Below are 6,629 nucleotides of genomic sequence, written 5' to 3' on the forward strand. Positions count from 1 at the left end.
ATATTATCTCTTAGTTAGGGAGAGAATTAGAATTTGGTTGGGTTGAGGTTTAGATATAGTTTGAAAGTATTATTTGAGGTTAAGGTTAGGGTTTACATCATGGTTGGTCATGAATAGGGTTTGGGGACATACCTAGGTTTTATGTTTGGGTTATGGCTAGGGTCAATGTTAGGCTTTATGGTTGAGGTTTTACACCACATGGTAAGGGTTTGGATTAGTGATATATAGTTAATTTTAGCATCATCTTAGGTTAGATAAATAATTAGATTGGGGTTTTAAAAAAATTAGAGTTAGCATTTCAGTTATGATTAAAATTGGAGTAAAGCTTATAGTTGAAGTTAAAATTAGTGTTAGAGATTTTTTTAAAGGTCATGGTTATGGCTAGTTTTAGAGTTTAGATTAGGTAAAATAGTTAGAGTGTATTTAAATAAACTTTATTAAAAGATAATATTATATATTTAGATAATATGGATAAAAAAATATCTTTAAAATCTAAATAGATCTAAGGATTTAGAAAAATATGAAGAGACAAAAGGTTAAGACTACATCAAGAATACTAGTTGAAGGAGGAGTGAGTCATGTTGCCCAACTTGCCTGAGATTTATCAACAAGATAAAAAATAACATCAAGATCAAGTGAGAATAATAATGAAAGGAGATTATCATATCACTCACTTACTTCATACACCATGGAGTCTAGAGTGACATTATGGGCCTAAGAAATAACTATAATTGGAGGAGGTGGTTGTATCATCTACTTGCTTTGTGCATTAAGAGATACACAATGACATCAGAGGCCTAAGCAAGAACAATAATTGAAGGAGGAGAGTTTGGTCATCTACTTTCTTTACACATCATGGGATCTATAGTGATATAGCGGGCCTTGGAAAGAACAATAATAGAAAGAAGAGGGGATCTTAGATCATCTACTTACTCCATGCATCATTGGACTCATAGTGAGATCAAAGGTCTAAGCAAGAACTATAAGAAGAGAAAAGTGACAGGTAGTCGTCCACCTATCTCACATATGAGTAGAGTGACATAAAAGACTTGAGCAAGGATGATAATAGGAGGAAAGACCCAATCATTTACTTGTCCTACTATAAGATCTAACATGACACAAGATTTAAAATTCCAACACAAACACAAGTTGCATACAAAGTTGCAAGTCAACAATAAATAAGCATAATTTTAAGTAAAATCAATAATAGACTACATATTCAAATAAGGTATGATACATCAATAATCAATAAAAAAATCAACCAACTTGTTGAATACAATAGTTAAAAATTTGTTAGAAGATTTTGACTATCTTATTGAATACATCAATTTTTACAAGTGAAAAATAGACCAAACAAGAGATAAATTGAATCGCATTCTACATAAAGAATACTACAAGAGCCTTCAACTAGGCTAACATAAGTATGCATATACACATATTTATAATAGATCAATGGGTTGAATACATTGAAATCAAAATTTATCAAAGAAGACCATCTAGATAGGACATCTAGACACTTGTTTCACTCAACACAATAAGAATGAGAATATTGCCAGACTACATTTCCACCCTACCACAAATAAATTTTATGCTTGAACCCAAAATATTTCATGATGTAAGAGATCATCCAATATAGTGTAAGGAAGACTAACAAGATAATACATGACAAGAGTAATGAAATTGGTGTAAAGTGGTATATATAATCTCAAACATTAATGTAATGATATCATTTCATAAATTTGAACTCCCTCTTAATCAATAAGTATCCAAAGAGGCAAGCACCTCATTAGCTCATCTAATAAGACATACAAAATGCACAAGATACATATTAAAGAAATAAAATAAAGTAATATTAATATATTATCGATTATTTCATAGAATTTTATTTCATATCAAATATATTAAAAATATAGTGGTGATGACTGAATCAAGAGGACATCTTAATGTAATCATATTTATTAATGAAGCCAAGATACATAGTACATGCAATGTTTATCATGAAAGTGTCTATATCTATCTATAAATATTTGATAAGTTGAGAAAAGATCAAACATCATGGTAATAAGCTCAAAACTCTCAATCTAACACATCTAAAATTCACAATGTATATGGGTTTATTTATGGTTAAGGTTAGCCTAAGGGTTAGGATAAATATTATAGTAAGGCTCTAGAGTTGAGGTTAGGATTTGTTTCATACTTAATGTTAACATTATAATTTTGGTTGAAGATATAATTATATATAGGGTCATCTTTACGCTAGAGATATAGTTATAGTTACCTAGGTTAGGTTTAAGTTTTAGGATATGGTTAAAATTAATGTTACGAATAGGAAAATGATTGTGTTATGGTTGAAATTATGGTGAGTGATAGCATTAGAATATATACATATATATGCATTTATATACACATAAATATATACATATATATATATATATATACACACACAAATATATATACATATATATATACATATACACATACATATCTATACATATACATATACACATATACACACACATATATATATGCATTTATATACACATAAATATATACATATACATATACATATACATATACATATACATATACATATACATATACATATACATACACACGCACACACACACACACACACACACACACACACACACACACACACACACACACACACACACACACACACACACACACACACACACACACACACACACACACATGCATTTATATACACATAAATATATACATAGACACATGAATATATACATATGTATGCATATATAGAAAGTGCATACATAAAAAATAATAAAATATACAAAGAAACATATATTTAAATACTAAAAACACATAAATTTTAATTGAAACAACATAAGAAGGGAAAAAACAAGTATTTCATACCTTTTCTGGATGGTTGATGGGGCAGATGCTAGTCACTCTCTTTTTTTGATCGAAATAATGAGTAGACAACAACCTGCGCCCCCTTTTATCTCGCGTGGCTTAGGGTTTCGATCGAAACTTTATGTTAGTTTTGATCGAAACAAGAAACCCGTGCGTGGTTCCTTACCCACCCACGGGTGGGCTAGTTTCGATCGAAACTGAACTAAAGTTTCAATCGAAACTTTTTCCTCGCTTTCGATCGAAACTAAGAAATTAAGTTAGTTTCGATTGAAACTAACTTTCGATAGAAACTAAAATATTTCGATAGAAACTTTTAATTTTTGTTTCTATCGAAACTCTTCGGACAATTTTTCCTGTGCACACTTTTTTGGAGGGATTTCTTCCTCCAAAAAAGTGTAACCCACTATTGTGGGTTTGTTGGAATATTCAAATATGGAAAGAGTACTTATGAGAGGGGGGGGGGGGGTTGAATCAGAAGTATCACACTTTAGCCAATAAAACTTTTAGGTGGAAGTAAATTGCATACATGTAAATACATCAAGTAAACATGAAACTAAATACATGCATCAACAACACATAACACTGGAATTTGGTAACCCATAAACCCTCCAGGAATAAGAAGGTAAAACTGGGGTGGGGATGATACCCACAAAAATTACTGCAGCAATATTGTTCAACCACTTCTGATGGTCTGCCCTATTAAAGGCTTTACACTGTGTCAATAGTGACCTGGTTAAAGGATTTCAAACACTTAACATGAAGTGTCACCCTGTTAAAGGATTTAATCACCTTTTGATAAGGATCTACAAATAGCTGTTAAGCCAACCTATCTACATAGGATTTTCTTTCTAATAAAATGGTAAGAGAGTATTAGGTATTATAAATCTAATTGTTTGCAATCCTTGATTACTGAATGCAGGAACTTGTTCTGGCTCTTTCTCTGATTTCGATCCTCTGAGATCTGATTTCTATTTGTCTACCTTACTTTGCTTTGATCAACTGATTAATGAATTGCTGCTCTTACTTTCTAAGTCTCCTCTCATCCCTTCAATGAACCTTTCATCTTCCTTAAAAAGACTTTGAAGACTTAGGGTTAGATATGGATCTAAGATCCACATTGAATCTCAATTTCCCACTCAATACTTGTCTTTTGCTTATTGGTTGCATGCCTTTCCAAGTTTTCCAATTGGCTACATGCAAATTGCATAGGAAATGTAAAAGATTTGTTCTTATCTCTATATCTTTTGAGATTGATCTTATGTCGGCTACAAAAATAGTTTACATCATAGTTTGTGCAATCACAAACTCTTATGCTGATATCCTGAGTTACTCGGCTCCTGAAGCATTACTGATTCTTGGCACATGCTGTTTCCTGGATAGCTCGGCACCTAAACAAAACTATATCACTCAACACCTACTATTACTTGGCACTTGTTAACACTCGACACCTACTGTTACTCGGCACTTGTTAACACTCGGCACCTACTGTTACTCGGCACTTGATATAGCTCATCACTTCATATTACTCGGCACCTACTCTTTGTTCAGCATTGTTTAATGAAAAAATGGTTAAGTGTATTGACACTCAGTTGTCAAAATTATTCTTTAAACTAACAATCTCCCCCTTTGACATGAGTGGCAAAAACACTTAACTAAGATCCTTATGACTCCTTGTTAGTTGATCCTGTATGTACACTCAGTGATTTCTGTCCTATTTCTGCATTCTGACTAATCAAAATTTGGTCTCCCAAAATTTTCTATCTCCCCCTTTTATCATACTTATCATTTCATTCCTGTACTTAACTCCCCCATACTTAACCAAAATTTTCTATCTCCCCCTTTTATCATACTTATCATTTCATTCCTGTACTTAACTCCCCCATACTTAACCAAAATTTGCTATCTCCCCCTTTTATCATACTTATCATTTCATTTCTGTACTTAACTCCCCCATACTTAATCTCTTCTTATCACTCCCCCATACTTATTCTCCCCCTTTTTGACACTTATGCCAAGGGTCTTACAAGGAAATGCCATACTTGGCCAAAAATATACTATTTACTTCAAGGAGTACCTTCAGAGCTGCATCCCAATTTGCTAGTGCGACATCCAATGACTTACGCTGGATGGAAATCTCTGCTGCTAGGTGTACAAGTCCATCAGATGAAGAAAGATTGGGGTCTTTCTTGAGGACTGCCTCTGCATTTATCTGCTCCTTGTGAAGTAGTTCCAAATGAGGAGTTATTGAGGATTGAATTTGCATCAATTTAGCTTTTGTGGTTGCCTCCTCTGCTGCTAAGACAACTAACTCTCTTTGTGTGTGAAGCGATTGGGAAAAATGCTTCTCACTCTGAGCTAGATTTGTGGGGAGTTGCATGCTAGAAATCTTCAGATTGTTCTCCAAGCTCAGTATTTTCTAGCTAGTGTCCTGTGTGAATGTGGAAAAATTACACAACTTGTTGTACAGGGAAAAGATGTTTCCTAATACAGTTTTAACTGTTTTAATTTTCTTTGCCAGTTCTACTTGTGACAGTGCTATATCACCAGATATTTTATTATTTACCTTGCCTTGGAACTTCCTTTCTAACCATTCAAGCAGTTTGGCATTTGTTTCCTGGTCTTCACTAGTCACCTGGTCAACTATATCAGATAGTTGCTCTATAATTGGTCTTGACTCATCTGGAGACTGTAAGCAGAAAGCTTCTATGAATATGTCTTTGATTTCATTCAAGGTAAGCTTATGCTTGTGTTCTTTTCTTAATGCTTCTTGTCTCCTTCTTCTGTCCAATGCACTCTGAATTTCATTGATCTTCTCTTCAGTGAGAGTGTTAGATTCATAATATGGGATCTTTATTTCTTCATGAAGCTTAGGAACTCCATAGTGAAGTTTCCTGACTGCCTTTGATGAGCTCGAGCCTGGTGTCCTGATTTGTAGTTGTAACCCATCAGTGCTCGGCTGCTGAAGAGTCTGTGTTGGAGTACCGAATTTTGGTAATGTAACTAGTGTTTGTATTACAGACTCCTCCTTCTTCTTTGTCTAATATTTTTCTTCAACTTGAGTATCCCTTTTATGATCGCTAGGTGGGGTTGAACTTATTGGTTGTTCAAATGTTTCTTTTATTTCCCTTGCTGCTGTACTCAGCATTTGAAGTGTATAAGTGACTACACTTGGTGGAGGTGGTGGTGGAAGAAATAGAATACCAGTAGTTTGTATGGTCGAGGGTGGCACTTGTGCTTTTACCTTGACTATCTTTGTTTTAACTTCTGGATTCTATAATTCATCAACACTAACCAATACAGGATTTGAACTGCTACTAGTGATGATTGGTCAAGGATTTCTAAATCCTTTGCAGTTAATGGATTGATGTTTGGATTTGAAGTGTCTGTAACATCTTTTATTTTTATAATATCTACAGGTGTGATGGTGGCATGAGGAGGACTAGGAGGAGATACCTGTGTGTCTTGCACACTTTGATCTTGTGGCTCAGCTATATCTTTCTCTTCCTCTTTCTCCTTTGTATGTGCCTTTTCTTCCTTTTCTTCTTCACTCTTCTTCTCCACTTGTTCCTTCTATTTTTTCTTGGTTCCTGACACCTTCTTTTCCCTTATCTTGGCACTTGTCTCTGCCTTATATTCTTCATTATACACATCTTCTATTTTCTTGTAAACTATTTTCCACAATCTTGTGGATTTTGTAACTACCTCTTCAATTTTATTCTATAATATGCTGAATG

The sequence above is a fragment of the Cupressus sempervirens genome, chromosome 11 (assembly GCF_028749045.1).
Source record: "Cupressus sempervirens isolate cs-2001-9-10 chromosome 11, ASM2874904v1, whole genome shotgun sequence".
Classification (NCBI taxonomy): domain Eukaryota; kingdom Viridiplantae; phylum Streptophyta; class Pinopsida; order Cupressales; family Cupressaceae; genus Cupressus; species Cupressus sempervirens.